Genomic DNA, 22,154 nt, shown 5'->3' with positions numbered 1-22,154 from the left:
AGGCTCAATCTGGCCTATTACCTGGTTTTGTAAATAAAGTTTTATTGGAGCACAGCCATGCCCACGTGCGTATTCTCTGTTGCTGTACTGACACTACAAAGGCAGAGTTGGGTAATTACAACAGAGAACATATGATCCATAAAGCCTAAAATATGCACTATCTGGCCATTTACCAAAAATGTACACGTGTATGGACCCCTGCTCTTTTGGTTGTCCTCACATCACCCAATTATTGTTAGCGGTAGATTCTCCAGTTTGCCTGTTACTGACTCTTTTGGTTTATGATGGAAAAGCTCACAAAATCCAACCAAAAATATACATATATAGGAAACTCACGGCCACTAGTTCCTGGTTATAAGGGGCTAAGAGTTAACAATTACATATAAGGAAACTAGTCCAGTAATTTTTATTTAAAAATGACAAGTCAGGAGTTGTCTGGAGAAAATAGAGATGAAAGAACTCTGCTCTGTGGAATATAAATGAAAAAGTCTTATTGAAGATTGTTGCACATCAGGCTCCACTATCCAAAATCCATAGATATGAAAATGAAGGAAATCCCTTTAGGGATTTGCTCAAGAGAACCCAGATTTGTTTCACTTGATCAAATACCACTATTAATTGATTCTTCACAAAGAAACTTTTTAATAAGGAGTACATTGAAAAATGAGAAGAAAGAAATGAGTATTTGTTTTCCCATGGACTACGTAATGTGAAATCTAGCATACTTCCCGGCTCTGCCCCATGCCTGTGGGCCATTTTAGAAGTCACTGTTGAAACCTTCTCACTGAGTCTGACATGAAGTGAGATAAGGCCCTGGCAGAACTCTGACTGGTATGTTTTCTAAGAGGTGCATAACTGGACTTTACAACAAACGTACATGTCTAAGGCTCCCTCAAACCCCACCCCAGGGCAGAACTTGACCCAGGTTCCTTTGGCTTGACCAGGTAATTGAAAATTGACATGTATTTGGAGTGAAGCCAGGAAAGATCACTCCTGGGCTGACTCAGATTTTCTCAGTTATTGGGTCATACACTAAAGGAGTTGAGTGCCTAATATTGGGAGGCTAACTTGTTTGTCTGCACTTCAGTCTAGATGGCTGCATAGATGTCCCAGCCATCATGACCAAGCCTTATGGGTGGTGGGCAAATAGCCTTCAACCTCCCTATACCAACTCCAGCCTAGAAGGGGGCAGACACAGGCAGCACACACTTCCCTATCCATACCTCTCACACACATACGCACACAGAGAGCCTATTTCTTGCAATTAAAGTACAAGTCACATCTGGAATTCAAGGGCAGAAGGAATCTCTCAAACAAGAAAAAGAAGACTGCTACCAATGGCGTCGTTGCTTGATTTAAAGTTCATCTCCTTTAGAATACAATGCCCCTTCTCTGTACATGTTCCCACACCATTTTGTACTTAAACTGTGTCTTATTCATCCACGCATCCACAGCATCTGACATAGTATACGGCAAGTGTTCAATAAATGTTTTTCCATGTGTCTATTCAGATTCAATCAATAAATGTTTATTGAACACCTACTATATGACAAGTGCTTTGCTAAGTACAATAAAATAATAAAATAAAGCAATGAATGAGACACAAATCTGTATCCTCAGCATGTTCCAAATCTAGAAGGAGAGCAAATAAACAGACAATTACAATACAGGGTGATTGTGTTTCAATCAAGATTTCCAGAGTTGAGCATCTAACCCTGCCCTGGGGTGGGTGTGGGAGTACTTAAGTCAGGGCTGAGAATCCTTTCTCTCTCTAGAAATGTGGATAAATGCTGTCACACTGAGACTGGTGACCCTTATGGGGTACAATGAGGAGAGGAGTTTACTTTTTGACCATTAAATCCATGATATTTATCAGCAATCATCATTCACTATAATGTGGATTTGCTCTTCACAAACAGAGAAACTCAACAAACTGCTATGGAGCTTCCTGTCGATGTGCCAATATTCCTTACTTCTTGCGTTGCTTTAGGCATGCGGCAGTCAAAAACAACAAAAGAAAAAATCAATTAGTCAGTAAGGTAGAATCAGATCACAGAATGTCAGAGACTGTAAAAGGGCATTTAAAATACTAGAGTCTGTTTGATGCCAGATGATGAGTTTGACCAGATTCATTCTTCTATTCAATTGATAAAGTGACGGATAGGCAATTTGGGCTTTGCCAGAAGGAAGAGTCACACAGGAAGTCTTGGCACTTGGGTAGTCATTTGATAAATGTATTTTAAATTAATGCAGTCAAACACCTCAGGGTGTGTAGAGGAAATGTAGGTCTCAAAATAGAGAAGCTCATATTGACCTTCTCATCAATCATCTCATCAATCAACATCCAGCATTGTTCTAGGAGCAGAGGAGAATGCAGAAGAAGTGATATGTGGTCTCTGATCCTAAAGAATATAGAAAAGATATAAACAGGCAGTTTGTGGAATAGGGAAGTCAAAAATATATGAAAAGATGCTCACACTCATCAATTATCAGGGAAAATGCAAATCAAAATATTAAATATTACTTCAAACCAAATAATGGAGAAACATTCAAAAACTGGATGAAATAGTGAGTGTTGGTTCAGACATGGGATACAGGATCCTTTATGCATGGCAAGTGGGAATGAAAAGTAGTGTAACCTTACTGTGAGTAATTTGGCACATCCTAGTCAAACTAAGTTTATGTGTAACCTGTGCATCATCAATTCCAGTTCTGGTTATGCACATATCCCAAAGAAACCTTCACACAGATTCATTCATAAAGGGCCATGAATGGGGACATGCATTGCAACACTATTTGTAATAATGGCATGACATTGGAGGTGATCTGGGTACTCATCTCCTGGGGACTGGACAGACAAAATATAGGAAGAAGGAGTACAAGCCATGGTGTACTACCATTGTGCTAAAAGACAATGCTATTTGGAAAAAAAAATGTTTGCTCATAAAATAAGGGTATAATTTTGTAATAAGGCTTCACAAAAAATGACATTCTTTAAACACATGAAAACAGTTACCTCTGGAGGTAAGATGAGAAAAGGGATAAATACAACCTTTGAAAGTGGGATGTTGCTATAATAAATACCTAAACACGTGGGAGTGGTCTTGGAACCTCACACTAGACAGAAATTGGGAGAAATTAGAGAAGCACGTTAGAGAATGCTTAATTATCTTGAACAGACTATTAGTAGAAATCTTGACTTTGAGATCCCTTCTGGTGAGGGCTCAAAGAAAGTGAAGAGCATGCTATTGGGAATTGAAGAAAGAAGAACCTTGTAATGTAGTAGCAGAAAGTTTAGCAACGTTGTTACCTGCAGTTAGGTGGAAAGTGAAAAACATGCCTAATGAACTGAGTGGTCTAGTTATGGAGGGTTTCCAAAATGTTGAAGGTGCCAGTGGGCCTCTTTTTCCTACATGGAGTAAGATGCAGGAGAAGAGAAATAAATTGAAAGACTGTCATACCCCTCTACAAAAAAAAAAAAAAAAAAAAAAAAAGCCAAGTTTTGAAATTCTTCAGCCTCTCCAGACAGCAAACAATGCTAAAATTAAGAAATGGCTTCCAGGCAAATATCAAATTGAGGGCACTGCTAGGAAAACATTGTCTAAATACACAAACATGGTCCAAAAATGTTTTTTTTTTTTTCCTAAAGACATGTTTGGAGAAACGTTGCCAACTTGGATCAAGAGGGACAAAATGAAGAGAGGCCTTTGAATCCCCAGAATTCTACTGGCAGGAAGCAGGCTGAATATGCACTACCATCCATGAGAAAGAAAAATGACCAAGAGAGCAGAAACAATGCCCCGAAGAGTGGAGCCAAGAGCCATGGAGAATTATTCTCAGGCCTTGAGATCTAACCAAGGAACTTCTAACATTTGCTTGCTGGGATTTCAGAATGTCCATGGACCAGTGACACCCTTGTGCCTCCAGTTTTCTCCCTTGTTGAACAGTAATGACTTCCTGGCCCACAGTTGTATGTTAGGTAATCTGGGGTGGGAAGGACAGCTAGATAACTTCTATCTTGAGTTCCACAGGTCTAAAGATGAAGAGGATATGTATTTAAGGTACTATATTTGTGGAGACTCATCCATACATGAACCTGATTTAGATGCAGTTCTGCACTTTGAGCTGATGTTGTAACTAGATGAGACTTAGGAAGAGTATATGCGCATGCAGAGGGGTTGTAAATCACACGGGCCAGAGGGTGAACTATGGTAGGCAGCCTCTTAGATAGCTCCTAATGATCCCTGCCCACTGCTGTTCAGGTCAAAGAGTGAGAAAGAGAATGAGAGATATAAAAGACAATGCTATTTAGGAAAATAAAAAATGTTTGCTCATAAAATAAGGGTATAATTTTGTAGTAAGACTTAACAAAAACATGACATTCTTTAAACACATGAAAACAGTTGCCTCTGGAGGTAAGATGAGAAAAGGGATAAATACAGACTCTGGTATCTGAAAGTGGGATGTTGCTGTAATAAATACCTAACCAATACCATACAAACCTTGTGGAATAACCTTCCCTTGAGTGTGGGTTGGACCCAGTGACTAGTTTCTAACAGAACATAGTGAGAGTGTTGGGATGTCACTTTCAAGACTGGGTTATAAAAAGACCGTGACTTCCATCCTGAATCTCCACTCATTCACTCTAAGGAAAGCCAGCGACCATATTGTGAGCAGCCCTTTGGAGAGACCCACGTGGCAAGGAACCGATGTCTCTAGCCGGTAACCAATGAGGACCCTGAAGCTTGCAAACAGCCACATGAGTGAGCTTGCAGGGAATTATTTCCCAGTTGAACCTTGAGATGACCACAGCTCTGGTGACATCTGCAGACTTAAGAGAGACCCCGGAACCAGGGGACTTATCTAAGTTGTACTTGGATTTCAGACCCCAAGAAACTGAGACAATAAATGCTTGTCATTCTAAATTGATGAGCTTTGGGGGAGTTTTATTATGCAGCAAAAGATAACTAACACAGATTTTATCCCCTAATTCAGATTTGATTTCCTAAGGGAATAATAAAAGTTTTAATGTAGACTTTTTAAATATTAAGAAGTTTTCATCCTATTTATAATTATCAAATCAGCGATTTATATTGTAAACAGTCCATTGCAGTTTCATTGATTAAGTCATCTGCAGAAATTTTTGTCAATTTTGTGCAAGAGTATCTCTATGATCTGAATGTTTATGTCACCTCAACATTTATATGTTGAAATCTACTCCCCTAAAAGATAGTATTAGGATATAGGGCCTTTGGCAGTTGATTGGGTCATGGGGCTGGAGCCTTCATGAATGGAATTAGCATCCTTATGAAAGAGGATCCAGAGAGGCCCTTCATTCTTTCCACCACGTGAGGTCAGAGAGAGGAGACGGCGGTCAGTGCAGAAGTGGGCCCCCATCACACACGATATTTGGGGGCACCTTCATCTTGGACTTCTCAGCCCTGCAAACTGAAAAAAATAAATGTCTGTTGTTTATAAGCCACCCAGTCTATAGTGTTTTGTTACAGAAGCCTTAACAGACTGAAATGGGGATGTATGGGGTGTGGAGATTAAAAAAAAAGAGAGAGAGAGAGAGAGAGAGAGATAGACGGTCAGGTGCTATGGCTCATGCCTGTAATCCCACCACTTTGGGAGGCTAAAGCGGCAGGACTGCTTGAGGCCAGGAATTCAAGACCAACCTGGGCAACATAGCAAGACCTTTATCTCTATAAAAAATTAAAATTAAAAAAGTTTCCAGGTGTAGTGGTAAACACCTGCAGTCCCAGCTGCTCGGGAGACTGAGGTGGAAGGATCACTTGAGTCCAGGAGTTGAAGCCTGCAGTGAACCGTGATTGTACCACTGCACTCCAGCCTGAGTGACAGACTGAGGCCCTGTCTCAAAAAAATAAATAAATAAAAAGAAAATTAAAGAGAGAAAGTCACATCCCCTGGTTTCTAAGAGCAGATGTCCCTTGAGGAGGCACATGAAGCTGGATAGTGTGGGATAAACCAAACCACAATGATGGCAAGGACAGGGGGAATGGAAATGCAAGTGGAGGAGTTCCTGAGGCCCCCTGGGTGGTCACTGGGAGTGTGCATTGGACTCAAGACTCAGTGACAGACAAAACACATCTAATCAGCTTGAGCTCAGTGCAAAGGTCCAGGTGCCTCACTGGCTTCCAGCATAGCAAGATTAGGGGGTCAAGGACATTAGAGAGACTCTAGGTCTCTCTGTCCCTCAGCTCTGTTCTCTTGGGTTGGCTCCACTCTCAGGCAGACGGTAGTCAAGAGCTGAGCTGAGCTGCCTGGTGTCCGAGTAGTCAATTAAGACAAGCGAAAAGGAAAGTCTAACGGCTAAGTCTTTATTTACTTACTGTGATGGTCTGAGCAAGAGGCTAGACAGGAGGAAGCGCCAGCCCCCCCACAGGTCCATACCCCTGGAGCAGCACCTGGCGAGGGTCAGGTGGATCCACATAGACAGGGGATTTGTCTCACTGGAGTAATAGGCTCATGCCCTTTCACAGATCTGGGCTGAGGTTCAGGTGTGGAAAAGTGCTGGACGCTGAGTCCAAGGAGAGAAAAGTATCTTCAAGGTTCCCCCTTCTCCCGATGAGCAGGGCTCAGGTGAGGCACCTGGGAAGGCCTCAGGCAAATGGAGACCCTGGGGCTAGGAATACAGTTACGTCTCACAGCATGGCCGTTGATGGGAGCCCTTGACCGCAACCTGCTTCAGAGACCCCAGGGTGCTGGCTGTGCACCAAGCATGGCCAGGGATGGCAGCTTTTTCTGTGAAGGCTGCCAGGTAAAGCCTTTGAATTCACCTGCGGTCAGGCCTGAAAGATCATAAGCAGGTTTTTTGCCGGGAGCGAGTCCCCTCTCATCCTTTATGGTGATGAGATGGCTATCAGCGGTTCCAGGCTTACATCTTATTCCTCTCAGAAACACCAGTAGGAAGGGAGTGTTCCGTCTTAATAGTTCCCATAGAAATTCCGAGACTAGAGACTCGCTCCAGTCAGACTGACTTGGGTCTTGCACCCGTCCCTGAACCAATCACTGCGGCCAAGTGGACAGAATGAATGGATTGACCTGGATTGTGTCTATACATCTGGATCGGGGGGTTGGGCAGGACCTCCCCAAGCTACTTCTATGGAGAGCTGCGGCGAGGCACCCCTTGCCAGAAGTGAGAGGGGCTCCTAGGTAAGCAAAATCCACAGATGCCCACTTTCTAGTACTTGAGTGACAATGAAAGGGTTTATTTATTTCTTCGTTCATTCACTAAAGATTTATTGAACATCGGCTGTGGGCCAGGCATTGTTCTAGGCCCTGGAGAGACAGCAATGAATAAGTGCATCAAGCTGAAATTCTCCCGGGGGTGATAGACAATAAATACGATCAGGAGGTAAAATATATAGCCTGTTAGTGATAAGGGATAAAGGGGGAAATATACATATAACAGAGCTTTATGGCCCTATAGGGATAAGGGAAAAAATTAAAGTAAAAAAGGAGGTGAGGAGGTTTGTGTATGGGGACTGGGGGATCCGGAAAGGCCCTGCCGACGTTCATCAGAGAATGAGCATCCCAGATATCTCGGGAAGGAGAATTCAAGGCTGACAGGATAGCAAATGCCAAGGCCTCGGGTGGGAGCATGCTTGGTGTGTTCAAGGAGTAAGAAGTAAAAGTTGCCAGACATAACACTGGATACCCAGTGACATGTGAATTTCAGATGAACAATAAATAACTTTTTTAGTATAAGTACATCCCAAATAGTGTATGGTACATACTTCGGCAAAAAAATAAAATTAAATTAAATTAAAAAATTAAAAAAATTTCATGCAACATTTGAGACATATTTATACTAAAAAGTATTCATTATTTATCTGAAATTCAAATTTAACTGCACATCTTATTTTTTTATTTGGTTAAATCTGACAACTCTATCTAGGTCAGTGTGACTGAAGCAAAATGAAAGAGGGGGGATGTTATGCCCCAAAAGAAGATATTTTGACATCCTAATCCCCACGACCCCAGAAGGTGACCTTTTTGGAAATAGCTCATTGCAAATGTAAGTAGTCGCGGTCATACTGGAGTAAGGTGGGCCCCTAACCCAGGATGACTCGTGTCCTCATATGAAGATGACCGTGTGCAGTTGCCTGGGGAGAAGGCCAAGGGGGCCAGAATGACTCAGCTACAAGCCTAGAAAGGGAAAGAGAGCCAGCAAACACCAGAAGTGAGAAAGAGGCTCGGGAGGATGTTTCCCTTCAAGTTTCAGAGGGAGCATGGCCCTGCTGACACCTTGATTTCATATTTCTAGCCCCGAGAACCACAGGACAATGAATTTCGGTTGTTTAAATGACCTAGTCTGTGGTGCTTTGTTACAGCAGCCCCAGAAAACAAACATAGGAAAATAGCAGAAGATGAGGCCACAAAGACCAGGAGGATAATGGACAGATTGAGTAGAGCCTGTAGGTAACGTGACGCCTTTAATGTTTGATTTTTTTGTTTTTTGTTTTGTTTTGTTTTGAGACAGAGTCTTGCTCTGTCACCCAAGCCGGAGTGCAATGGTACAATCTCGGCTCACTGCATCCTCCACCTCCTGGGCTCAAGCCATTCTCCCGCCTCAGACTCCCAAGGAGCTGGGACCTATGGGACTACGGGTGCATGCCACCACACCTGGCTAATTTTTTTTTTTTTTTTGGACAGGGTCTCACTCGGGTTGCTCAGGCTGAAGTGCAGTGGCACGATCTCAGCTCACTGCAACCTCAACCTAATTTTTGTATTTTTTGTAGAGATGGGGTTTCGCCATGTTGCCCAGGCTGGTCTTGAACTCTGGAGCTCAAGCAATTCTCCCGCCTTGGCCTCCCAGAGTGTTGGGATTTACAGGTGTGAGCCACCGTGTTCAGCCACGTGATGTCCTGACTTGTACTCTGAGTCAGCTAGAGAGTCATTTGAGAGTTTTGGGAAAGGAGTGGCCTGTGTAAAGAGATGAAAGAAACAATCCACGATATCCAAGAAATGAAGTGGCAGCTCCAGGAAATACATGCAGTTTCATCCTGCAGGAGAGCTTAGTAAAGACACAAGGACCGAGGCTGGAAGATGAATGGCAGCCACGTCTCAAAGAGCCTTCTGGTAACTTTAAAAATAGGGATATACTTCCCCCTGTAGGCCACTGGAAGCCAATGGAAAACTTCGAGCAGAGAGATGGAATCAAATATGCCTGCTGTTCATGGTCTTTGTTGTTCATCACGATACAGATGGGTACCAAAGAGTTTAAGAATGACGGGACAATGACAGAATTCCAAGTGCCACTAGAGGGGAGGGAAAGGAGATAATTTTCTTTAGATCAGAGGCCTTAGTCCAAGCCCCTCAACCCACACTATTGAGACAGCCACATTCCCACATACCCCTGAGGTAACTTGGAAAATACCTGGGGTTTCTCTGGAACATTAGAGAGTTTACCTGAGACTACTGGTATGCTGAGGGAGATAGATTCCTGTCTAAAGGGCAGGATCTGGAAGAGCAAGGAGGTGCTTTAGGAAAGACAGCAGCAGACTTGACCCTGCATGATCTAAATCAAGAATCCAGGGACCCAGTTCACTGGCTCGAAAATTTCAGTGTTCAAAAGAAACTCAGGGAGTTTCTGAAAATGCAGATCCTGGGTCCCACCCCAGTTATCTTGATTAAGTAAAGACGGTCCAGGAACTACAGGTTGAGAAACTCTACCGTCCTGAGGGACTTGTGGATGTTCATGCAGATAGTGATAAAGGCTATGGAGAAAGCTTAAAGTAGGCAAGGAGGATAGGAAATTGTAGTGAGGAGGGGCACTGCTGCCATTTTGGATAGGGTAGCCAGAGAGGGCCTCACTAACAAGGGGACATTATATGCTGAAATTACATGCAAAATTTTGCGTATATGTCAATATGTAAGAAAATAGACACATAACTTTCAAGAGATTCTTAAACAGATTCTGAACCAAATTAAAACTAAGAACTACTGCAGATTAGTTAGCAGAAAGTGGATGGAAGTTCAGAATCAGTTTTCATTTTCAATGTCTATAAATACTTTGACCTTAAACAGTGGTTTTCAACCTTGGCTTCACATTCAAATTACTTGGGGAGCATTAAAAAATACTGACGTCTAGATCTCATCTCCAGAAAATCTGATTTAATTGGTCTGGGAGTGTGGTCTGGGAATTGGGATGTTAAAAGTTTCCCAGAAGATTTTAATTGTAGGAAAACCTAAGAAAAACCAATCTAGGGTTTCAGAGGAGCCTCTTCTTGTGGTAGGAAGGCTGGGTGATTATGGCTGTTTACCTGCTAGCAAACTGAGACTCCAGAATGAGTGATGAACCCTAGGTCCCACAGATGGTGAGTAATTCAAGACTCAGGACCTGGTTCTTAGCTCCTAATTCAGCGCTCTGCCACTATCCCACCTTGGAACACAGACCAGTGGGGTTTGATGAGGAATGAAAGGCGGGCACTTGGACTCCTGTGCTAGCAAGGGCAGGCCCAGGAGGACCCTTTGTGGGAGGAGGCCCAGCATCTAGGAAGCACAGTGATGGAGGTGCTACTTGCTGGAGTGCTAAATGGGAGGCAGGCAGCACAGAGGAAAGTGGGTGGAGAGCTGAAAAAGCCAGCTGCCCCTAGCAGGCCAGTGAGAGAGGCCAGAATTCCAATGCCTCCTTACAGCAACCCAGTTAACCCTGGCCTCCCATCTGGCCAGATTCTAAACCAAACAACAACAAAAAAAAATCATCTGAGATAAATAACATTAATAGTTTTGTGACCTCAGAGAATCCAATGCCCTTCCTCATTCCTTGATACCAGCCGGGACTGCTGACGTATCTGGGAGATGGGCAGTAGGTATAACGGAAAGAAGTCACCATCCAAAAAGCAATGCTTTCATCAACTAGGTGAAAGCCTAAAATGTCTTCAATCAGAACAAAGCTTTCCACTGTCCAAGCGGTAATGAGTAACAACTTCAAAAGCAAATGCCCCCGGGAGAAAGAAAACCTTGGATGAAAAGCTCAAGGCCTCAGTGTTTAAACTAATTTTTAAACAGAACTCTTTTCACAAAAAAAATCTGTATATGTATGTTTGTACATGTCATACTGTATTATGACATGTTATATATGCATATATGAATATTACATATACACTATATTATTGCCTATCACATGTGATAGACATAATATTTATAATGTTATATGTGCATAGAACTATAAAATCAATGAAAGTAAACTTGCTGTGGACAAAGCAGGGGCTGGGTCTAGAAATTACCTGATGGGCTGGAGGAGATGGGAGAATATATGTTGTCTCTCTCCCCCCACCCGCCTGCCCATTTCTCCTTCCACCAAGCTGGCTTGCCCCTGAGCTGCCTCAGCAACCCCTAGGACAGCTTGAGAGAGCTGTAGGAAGGAACTCACTAATGCACTAGATGTGTGTTGAGAACCTACTGTGTACTTGACATCATGCTAGACACTGGGACCGCATGTCAGGGAATAACAGCTCCTTTATTCAAGGACCTCATGATCTGCGGAGGGTCATGGGCGGAAAAAGGATAATTAAGCAAAATGTGGTGGGAACTGAATAAGGGAACTTACCGAGCATGACCGAATATAGTGGGGCCTCTGAGGAAAGGCACCTTGGGTGGGGGAGCGGGGGTGGGAGGCGGGAGCTATCAAAGAAGTTCTCAGAAGAAGACCCCAAAGGTCAGTTTCATTCCTGAGAGCCAATGATCATAAGATGACTGGGGATTGGGGAGCAGAAGGGCTTTGGCAATTGGGAGATGTATAGGGCTGAGCCAGACAGAAGGAAAAGGCAGGGCATCAGGGGTGCTGGAGACCAGGGACATCAAGGACAAATCTCCCTGCATTGGAGGCTTGCCCAGGTAGCCCCAGTGCCAGGACCCCAGACTCTCCCAACAGCATGTAAAGAAGAGACCATAGGTCCCTTCAGACCCACAGCCCAAAAGGGCAGGTCTGGGGCCACCAAACTGGGGCTCCGGCATGAAAAAACCTACCTTTGAAGTGAAAAGATCAAAATGGCTTTTGAGAAATCAGATCTCCTCGGCTGGATTTCATCCCTGAGAGCTGGCTTTGTTGCAGCCAAGCAGTAAAAAGAGAGCAAAAGCACAATAAAGTTCTAAGGAAGGAGGGGGCCGCTCCCGCGCTGGCCTTGCCTCTGAGCAGACCCTCCTCCTGCAAACATTTGAGCAAAGCAATGCACAAGAGGAAATAAAGAAAGCAACAAAGACCCTGAGCTAGGGGCAAGGAGGCCACCACCCCAAGGAACACAGTCATGGGACTTCCCGCTGGAGGAGCAAACGCCCTCTGCAGGAATGATGGTGATAATTGCTCACCTGAGACACTGGGGACAAACAGGAGAAGGTGGCGTGTGGTGTCACCCTCAAAGCTGCCACTCCTCCTTCACAGTGTCCCCTTAAGAAAGAAAGCAAAAAGCACAGGCAATTTTAGTGGGTTTTGCTTTGTTTTATTTTATTTTTTTCCACAGGCTCTTGTCTACTGTCTCAAAAACTGCCTTTTCTCCTTTGCTCCTTCATCTTCCTTCTTCTTCCCCGGGCCTCTCCCTTCTCCTTTGACACCATGACAAAGAAAAATGCCTGCATGGGCCTTGTTTTCCAGATTCAATCAAGGCTGGAAGCTTTTATCTTGTTCTTAATAGCACCTTGCACCGATAGAGCCCAGCAAGGCTTTGCGGGCCTTAATTATTTCCCCAAGATCGATGAGACCCCTCGGCCCCCCGGGCAGCAGCATCCCACGGCAGTTTTCCAGATGGATGAGCTGCGTCCAAAGCTGCAGAGCAGACAGGGATGCAGACAGGGCCCAGCACGCCCAGCAGAGCCTGCGGCCTGCGGGTTCCTCGGGCCAGGTGCCTTGGAGACAGGTCTGGGCTGCCCTATTTCTCAGATACCCATCTCCATTTCCGCCCTCATAGGGGATTTTTCAATGAGATTACAGGCTGATAAGACCCTCCCAGTTCACAGGAGAGGAAACCTAGGCGAGGGGACTTCCTGGTGCCACAGTTCAAGTCTGTGACAGGAGACAAGAACTGGGCATGAGGATTCCCCTGCCTGCCTTCTTGCCCCCTCGGTCCCATCTCCCCATCAGAAGGGAGCAGTCGGCTTTCCCAGGCCTCTCAGCACAGGCAGCTTCGTTTATACCCAGCATGGGGAAGCCAAAGAGTGCCCTGAGAGAGGCAGAGAGGCGCTCATTTTCTGTTCCATCGCCTCCCTGTGCAGCCACCACACAGGAGGAAATCACACTTTCAGTAAGAGCTGGCTGACAAGCTTGTCATTCACACTAAAGAGCTAGCATCAAGCAGTTCAATGTGCCGGGCGCCACCTGCAGCAATCTACAAGCTGCAGCCTATGACACCAATGCCCAAACCTGGGGGAGGGTGTGAAATGCTAAGGGACTAAGGGGGTTAGGAGGTTGGGCCTCTGATATCTTACCTGGTAAGAAAGTGCATCGAAGAGCAACGTAAATTGGTAATAAGACCTGCTAACTTTTACCAAGCTCTTCTCTATGCTTTCACAAGGTCTCTTTCATTTTACCTCATAGCAGCCCACGAGGTATCTTGCCTATAATCACCCAGCCAGAAAGTAGTAGAGCTGGGATTTGAATTCAAGTACTCTGGCACCAAAGCCCATGCCCCTAATTCCTTTACCAAGCTATTCAGCAAAGTTTCAGGCTTCCTGACAGGAAGCAGGTCTTTAGGTAGAAGGCACAAGACACTGCCTAATTTCCTCACACATCCAAAGATGTTTTCCGGCCTGGACAAGAGACATATATTTAGTTATACTGGGTGACTTTCCAGAAGGGACAGGCTATGTGCTCCCTGATGGTGGGAACCATATTTGATTCTTTTTTGCATTCTCAGCACCTAGTACAGTGCCTAGATCAAAGCAGATGCTTTAAAACTGCTTGCCAACTCCTGGCTCAGCCCTATACAGACCGTGCAGCCAGAGGCAAGCTACTCAACTTCTCTGGGTTCCAGTTCCCTGATCTGTAAAATGAGGACAATAACACGGCCCTGCCAGTGCAGCTGTATGATTAGAAGCCATATGTGCAAAGCCCCTCCCACAATGCCTGGCACAGAGTAGATGCTCAATAAACAATGGCTGTCATAACTGTCTTCAAAGCCAATATACTAAGGTGGGATTAGACAGACCCATGGTTCTTGTCTAAAAGCAGATAGGGGCAAGAAGAAGTAGCTCACAGTATTCCCATTGGTGTTTTCCAAGCAGCCTTCTCTGAAACTTCTCTTTTATTAATACAACTTCACAAGGCTCTGTGTCCCTAAGCGTCTTAAGGAGGAAAGATTCTGGGGAATGTTTACTGTACAGGACACTTCGATGGGTGCTGGCTGCTCCCCCTCTTTTTTCTCCCAACAAAACCCCAATGTCATGTAGGTGGCTACACTATTCAGTAGGGCCTTGTGCTCCCAGGAACCCTGGCCCCAGTCCCAGAGGATAAGACATGGTTGATCTAAACCCATTGTGGTGGTTCACACATCATATCAGGGATTAATTTAGGCATAGACCTAGGACATGGTTTTGGCTAATGAGAGAAAGTCAGTAAGAGACTCCTGGAAAGAATTCTTCTTGTGGACCAAAGATGCATGACAGCAAACAGTCCCTTTTCTCCCCTGGGATGTGGTCATGATGATGTAACACCTGGAGCTGTGACAGGCATCTTGCACCCATGAGGAAAGCTCATGCAAAGCCTAAACCAACACACTCACTATGGCAGCAAAGAGAAGAAAGAGCTTGATCCTTAATGGCAAGCTGGAACCACTGAACTAACCACACCTGCAGCACCCTGACTCTGGACTTCTTGCTATGTGAGATAATGCTGCTTGCCCTTTAAGCCAGTTAAGTCAGTGATTTCCATTGGTAGCAACTGAAAGGATTCTGAAATTCTTGCCATCTAAAAAGATAATCTCAGAGAGGAAATAATCCTTAAATTACTCTGAGAGAGAACAAAATATCCTGAGTTGAATGAGAACCCCTAGGCTAAGGCTCAAACACAGACACTTCCGCAAGCACAGGATGAAACCGATTGTAATACACTTGGGTCCAAACAGGTGAATGCAGTCCTGGGAAGGAGCAGTCAGGCTTCTGATTTCAAAGCAATCCTGGCTTCTCAGCCAGTGATCGCAGAAAGCTGAGGAGCACAGATCTGAGGAACCTGTGTTGAGACTGGAGCCACAGCCTGGCTCGGGGTTCTGGTTTCCTCCCAACCCGGGGGCAGCCACACTCCTCACTTGGTGAGCAGATCACAAAGGCTGCTATGTGGTTTGCTAGAGAAACACGCAGAGAACCAAGAGGGTGGTCTAAGCAAACACCTGCACAAGCACACCTTGCCAAACACCCCACAATGCATAAAATATCTTAACCTTCTGTACTTCATGGGGTTCACTGCAGGAAAAGGGAAAAGAGGAACACAGAGGGGGCATGAGACACCACTCAATCAGCACAGTATCTACTGCCAGCATCCCAGGCACTGTTCTCGTGCTGGCCGGAGATGAAGTGGTTGAAAGCTTGCCACTTCTGCCCTCAAGGGACTCTTGGAGTTGGTGGGTGGGAGTGTAGGCAGAGGAGAATAGGAAAACACCTCCAGTATACAGGAAAAGATCCTTGCAAATGGGAGGCAGTAAATACTGACTACCAAGAAGACTCTACAGGAGCTGTGGGCGTTAAGAGCAAAATGGAGTTACCCCAGCTGCAGGATCAGAGGGTTCGAGATGGGCGTGTGGCCGTTCGATCCTTTTCCATTTTTTCCAAAAGAGCTACCAGATCTGAAATTCACGGCTGGCTTCCCACCATCAGATCTCCATGGCTTCAGCGTGGACAGCAGAAAAATCCAGTGTATTATCACAGAATCCACTGCACCAGGCAGGGATATAGCAATTCTGGCCTGGGGGCCAAATCCAGCCTGAAGACTATTTTTTCTACAGCCCAGTAGCTACAAATTGTTTTTACATTTCTACTGGGTGATTTAAACAACAACAACAAAGAATATGAAAGGGAGAAGTCCGGGCCCTGGAAAACCTAAAATATTCACCATCTGGTCTTTTACAGAAAATGTTTGCCAATGCTTGGCCTAGGGAGGCCACGGTGGCCAGAAACATAGCCTTTATTTGTCAAGATTTCCTGGAGGCCCTTCTGGGAAAACCTGAATGCCTTTGGCTGCTAGAGGTTCATCTCGAAAGTCTTCTCCTGGTTGGTCCAGGTGCTCTGGGTGTGAGAGAGTCCAGTTCACGGGCTGAAGGGTTTAGGCTCCTCCTACTCCTCTTTGTTGGGCCATGCCAGCCTGTTCCAGCCTGCTGGGGCTCTGCATAGTAATGATTCACATGGGAAGAGGCGTTCCAACACACTCCCAGCATCCACCATCCCTAAGAGGCAGGCCTTCAGGGAAGCTGTGGGAGGGTTAGTACAGCACACAGCCCACCAAACACACATCTCCTTCTCCAAGTGGGCAGAGCAGGGACGGAGGAGAAAGGGGACCAGACGCCTGGAGGTCTACGGCCCCCTCAAGCTCTTCATGCCAAGGGAACTCCTGCTGGAAACCTGCAGTCCACCTAGCCTTGTACTGACCTGGTTCTTTGGGCACCAGCTCCACCTGTCCTGGCAGGAAGCCCCATCAGAGCCCCATTTCGTGGCCAAGGATGTATTCCAAGGGCCCTTATCACCCAGGAACAGAAGCTCAAAAAAGGAGCCAACCCCTTTACAATGTCTTTTATATTCTGAATGTGATTCAATCTAAGTTTTTGAAGTCTTCCAGCTGGCCCATATTTCAAACAGCAACAGACAGAAGCAGTTATTGTATCAGCTCAGAGAAGACATTTTCATAATCAATGACGCTCATTATAGTTGAATACCCGATTCCTGCCAATGCATAATTTAAATAATCACTTCAAAGCAATTTGTTATATAATTATTGAGTCTTACATAATTACAACCCCCTGAAGAAGCAGAAGCAATTTATTTGGGGGGAAGGGGCATTAGACTTGGCTGGCAAAGAGGCTTTCCATAGCTCTGGACACCTGGCCACAGGCAGTATTGGTGACAAGATGGGAGGTGACATGGCCCTGTTTGAGGAGTTTCTGGCTATTCTGTTTCTTTGGCTGGCGGGGTCCACTATCAACCTATGCACATTGAGAGATATATTTATATTTGGAAAAATGTTAGCCTTTGAGGGTAACAAATATTCAATAATAAAAATGAGTTTTATAGTGAAAAAATATGATACTCTCTATAAAAAAAATAAATATGGTTTCTTGATGTAGGCGGTGTCTGACATGAACCTCACTGAAGAGAACACCTTTTTCTTTTTTTTATTTCCAACTTTTAGTTTTAAGTTCAGGGGTACATTTGCAGGATGTGCAGGTTTGTTACATAGTTAAACGTGTGCCAGGGATGGTAATTAGCTGCACAGATCATCCCATCACCTAAGTACTAAGCCTGGCATCCATTAGCTATTCTTCCTGATGCCCTCCCTCCTCCCACCCCCTATCCCCCGACAGGCCCCAGTGTGTGTTGTTCCCTGCCATGTGTCCATGGAGAACACCTTTTTCTGGGGGTGGTGAGTGACAGAGGGTGAGGCAAGACTGGGGCAGCGATAGTGGCACTGAGTGCTTAGCTAAACCAAGGACCCAGCAAAAGGCTCTCGTGGCCTTAAACCAAGAGAAACCCAATTCTTAAAGATCCATATCGAATCCAAAAGATATGGTAGCATAAGAAAGATTCTTCTTTCCATCTGTTGAACCATCTATAGTTGTCAAAAGAAAAGCTCAGATGGTCATAGGAGTCAGGGAGATAACACAAGGGAGGAGGTGAACAGGTACAAGGCTGTAGAAAGTTCTGGGGACTTTGACAAGCTGGATAACTCTTCTCTCTAAAGGGGGAAGCCACTCTTCAGCCCCAACCAATAGTCTCTTATTCAAGAATAAAGGGCCAATGTGGCTTGATCATCTCATTTTTAAATAGAATATAGAAATTCAGATTTTATGGGAAAAGATTCCAATTTTTCTATATTGACTCATTTTTATAAACACTGCAGATATGGTTTGGCTGTGTCCCCACCCAAATCTCATTTTGAATTATAGCTTCCATAATTCCCAAGTGTTGTGTGACCTGGTGGGAGATAATTGAATCATGGGCACAGTTTCCCCCATACTGTTCTCCTGGTAGGGAATAAGTCTCACAAGATCTGATAGTTTTTATAAAGGGAAATCCCTTTTGCTTGGCTCTCATTTCTCTCTCTTGGCTGCTGCCATGTAAGACATGCCTTTTGCCTTCCACCATGATTATGAGGCCTCCTCAGCCACATGGAACTGAGCGTCCATTAAACCTCTTTTCCTTTATAAATTACCCAGTCTCAGGTATGTCTTTATTCGCAGCATGAAAACAGACTAATACAACTGCACAGGCCAATCAAAATACGCCAGTGGGCCATTCATCTACAGCCTGTCTTGTCTCTCTAATCTCTGAGAGTGTTCTTTGTCAGATGGGAGAGGAAAAAGAGGGGACTGTCACAGGCTGGGTTGTCTGGAAGCAGATGCTGGGACAGAATATGAAGTAAGGATGTTTACTATGTATCCATACCTGTGGAAAGAAGGGGGCAGATGCAGGATGGGGCAGAGGGAGAAGGCAAGTGTTGGCGTAGGCCTGACAAAGCTCCTGCCAATCTGGCAGGAAGTTTCAGATCAAATATTGCCTGTCAGAGCTGTCCCAAGTGAGGCCAAAGTGGCTGGACTTTTATGACCCATCTTGTTCAGTCATCTGATACAGGTTGTCCTAGAAAGTTTTGACCTCGAGTGAGGCAGTTCTCAGCAGCTGAGGCCAACCCTGAAGCTGCTGATGCTGGAGGCTGTTTGCTAACCTTTGTTGAAGGAAGATCTGGGCACCTGGACAGAGCATCTCATGTCTACCATAGGTACACATAAATACACAGACACAGGATAACACGACTGGCCAACTGTGTCACAGAATCACAGGGTCCTTGGTCACCTTCTGAAGGTCATTGAGATGCCCTGGTCTGTCGGAAGGAAACTTGAACAGATGGCCAGGAGGCGTGGGGATGAATCCCAGGACTGACACTTGCTTCTCTGTTTTCTTGTCTTGAAAATATAGGAGGTGACCCCTTGTTTTCACCATTTCTGTAGTGATGATCAGATGCTGGCAATGTTCTTAAGAAAGTTATGAGCACTTCAGAAGAGTCTGTGAAGAACAGTTATACTCTTTTATGTTTTATACCACTTTATTGAGGTATGACTGACATATTAAAAACTGTACATATTTAATGCATACAGTTCAATGAGTTTGGGGATAAACATACCCATGAAACCATCAAGGCCATGAACATACCCATCATCTCCCAAAGTCTCCTCCAATCCCTTTTATTTTTATCCTCGGGTTTGGGGGGCGGTATTTATTTGTGGGTTTTTTTGTTTGCTTTCTGGTAAGAACACTTAATATAAGATCTACTCTTTCAGGAAATTTTAAGTATATAATACAGTATTGTTAGCTATAAGCTCTATGCTATAGACCCAGTATAAGCAGAACTTATTTATCTTGCCTAACTGAAACATAATACCCTTTAACCATCACCTCTGATAACCAACATGCTATTCTCTCCTTCTGTGAGTTTGAGTGTTTTAGATTTTACATTTTGTGAGATCATACAGTATTTGTCTTTCTGTTCCTGGTTTATTTCACTGAACATAATACTCTGCAAGTCTATCCATGTTGTTGGAACATAGGAATGCAAAAATCTCTTCTAGATCCTGTTTTTAATTTTTTTGGATATATACTTCTTGTTCTTTTAATAACAGCCATTCTAAGATATAAGGTAATGGTTCATTGTGGTTGTGATATTCATTTCCCTGATAATTAATGATGGTGAGCACATTGTCATATACCTGTTGGCCTTTTGTCTTCCTTGGAGAAATGTCTTTCAGATCATTTGCCCATTTTTAATTTAATTATTTGGTTTTTGTTACATTTTTGCTGTTCTGTTGCATAAATGCCTTCTATATTTTGGATAAAATCCCTTATCAGGTATATGGTTTGCAAATATTTTCTCTCACTTCTTAATTTTGTTAATTGTTTCTTTGGTTACACAGAATTTTTTTAGTTTGATGTAGTACCACTTGTTCATTTTTGCTTTTGTTGTCTGTGCTTTTGGTATCATAGCCAAAAAATCATTGCCAAGGATAATGTCAAAGAGTTTTTTCCTATGAGTTCTTCTGGGAGTTTTACAGTTTCCGGTCTTATATTTAAGTCTTTAATCAATTCTGAGTTGATTTTTGTGTAGGGTGGAAGATAAGGATCCAACTTCCTTTATTTGCATGTGGATATCCAGTTTTCCCAACACCATTTGTTGAAGAGACTATCCTTTCTCCACCGTGTATTCCTGGCACCCTTATAGAAAATTAGGTGACCATATATGTGTGGGTTTATTTCCGGGCTCTCCATTCTATTTCATTAGTTTATGTGTCTGTTTTTATGCCAATACCATACTGCTTTGATTCCTATAGTTTTGTAATACAATTTGAAATCAGTAAAGATACTTCTTTTAGCTTTTTTTCTTTCAAGATTGCTTTCAGGGTCATAGTTCCATATGAATTTTAAGATTGCTTTTTCTATTTCCATGAAAATGTCACTGAAAGTTTTATAGAGATTACACTGAATCTATAGATTGCTTTGGATAGTATGAACATTTTAGCATTATTAATTCTTCCAATCCATGAACATAGAATATGTTTCCATTTATTTGTGTCTAATTTCTTTTATCAATGTTGTATAGTTTTTAGAGTAAAGATCTTTTGCTTCCTTGGTTAAATTTATGCTTAGGTATTTTATCTTTTTGATACCATTGTCAATGGAATTGTATTCTAAATTTTTTTTAGATAATTTATTGTTAGTACATGGAAACACAGCTGATTTTTCCATGTTGATTTTGTATTCTACAACTTTACTGAATTCACTTATGAGTTATAACAGTTTTCAAGTGGAATTGTAGGGTTTTCTATGTATAAAATGATGTCATCTTTGAACAGAGACAATTTAACTTCTTCCTTTCCAATTTAGGTGGTTTTATTTCTTTTTCTTGCCTGATTGCTCTGGCTAGGACTTCCACTACTCTACTGAATAGAAATGGTAAGAGTGGGCACCTTTGTCTTATTACTAATCTTAGGGAAAAATCTTTCGGCTTTTCACCTTTGACTATGATATTAGCTGTGGGCTCATCATGTATGGCCTTTATTTTTTATTTATTTATTTATTTTGAGATGGAGTTTTGCTCTTGTTGCCCAGGCTGGAGTGCAATGGCGCAACCTCGGCTCATTGCAACTTCTGCCTCCTGGGTTCAAGCGATTCTCCTGCCTCAGCCTCCCTAGTAGCTAGGATTACAGGCATGCACCACTACGCCCAGCTAATTTTTTGTATTTTTAGTAGAGATGGGATTTCTCCATGTTGTTTAGGCTTGTCTCAAACTCCCGGCCTCAGATGATCTGCCCACCTCCGCCTCCCAAAGTGCAGGGATTACAGGTGTGAGCCACATCGCCCAGCATGTATGGCCTTTATTATGTTGAGGTATATTTTTCTTATACCAAATTTGTTAAGGAATGTTGAATGAAGGAATGTTGAATCTTGTGAAATGCTTTTTCCGCATCTATGAAGATGATCATATGATTTTTATTCTTCATTCTGTTAATATGTTGGATTATATTTATTGATTTGTATAGGTTCAGCCATCCTTGCCTCCCAGGGATAAATCCCACTTGATCATGATGTACAACCCTTTTAATGTGCTACTGAATTTAGTTTGCTAGTATTTTGTTGAGGAGTTTCACATCTATGTTCATCAGGGATGTTGGCCTATAATTTTTTTTTTTCTTGTTGTGTCCTTGTCTGGCTTAGGAATACCTCAGAACGAGTTTGGAAGTTCTCCTTCCTCTTCAATTTATTTTGTAAGAGTTAGAGAAGAATTGGCATTAACCCTTCTTTAAATGTTTGGTAGAACTTACCAGTGAAGCTATCTGGTCCTGGGTCTTTCTTTGCTGGGACTTTTTTTTTTTTTTTTTTTTTTTTTTTTTTTGCCGATATTCCGCTTAACCCCCCTGTGTGAATTATATGCCCATTCTTTAAGC

At 43.5% G+C, this 22,154-nt stretch overlaps 1 pseudogene across 1 annotated transcript in view; it reads left to right on the top strand.

Annotated features, from left to right (window-relative positions):
* The first annotated feature begins 12,580 nt into the window (after positions 1–12,580).
* The window catches only part of LOC112636472, an 85,706-nt pseudogene continuing 76,132 nt past the window's right edge, over positions 12,581–22,154 (top strand). The window contains exon 1 of the transcript XR_003122185.1: positions 12,581–12,881. The product of XR_003122185.1 is annotated as a heterogeneous nuclear ribonucleoprotein K-like (transcript). The remainder of the gene's footprint in view (positions 12,882–22,154) is intronic.

The sequence above is a fragment of the Theropithecus gelada genome, chromosome 12 (assembly GCF_003255815.1).
Source record: "Theropithecus gelada isolate Dixy chromosome 12, Tgel_1.0, whole genome shotgun sequence".
Taxonomy (NCBI): domain Eukaryota; kingdom Metazoa; phylum Chordata; class Mammalia; order Primates; family Cercopithecidae; genus Theropithecus; species Theropithecus gelada.
Note: the sequence above shows the minus strand (reverse complement) of the source record. Positions and strands in the feature narration are given on the sequence as shown.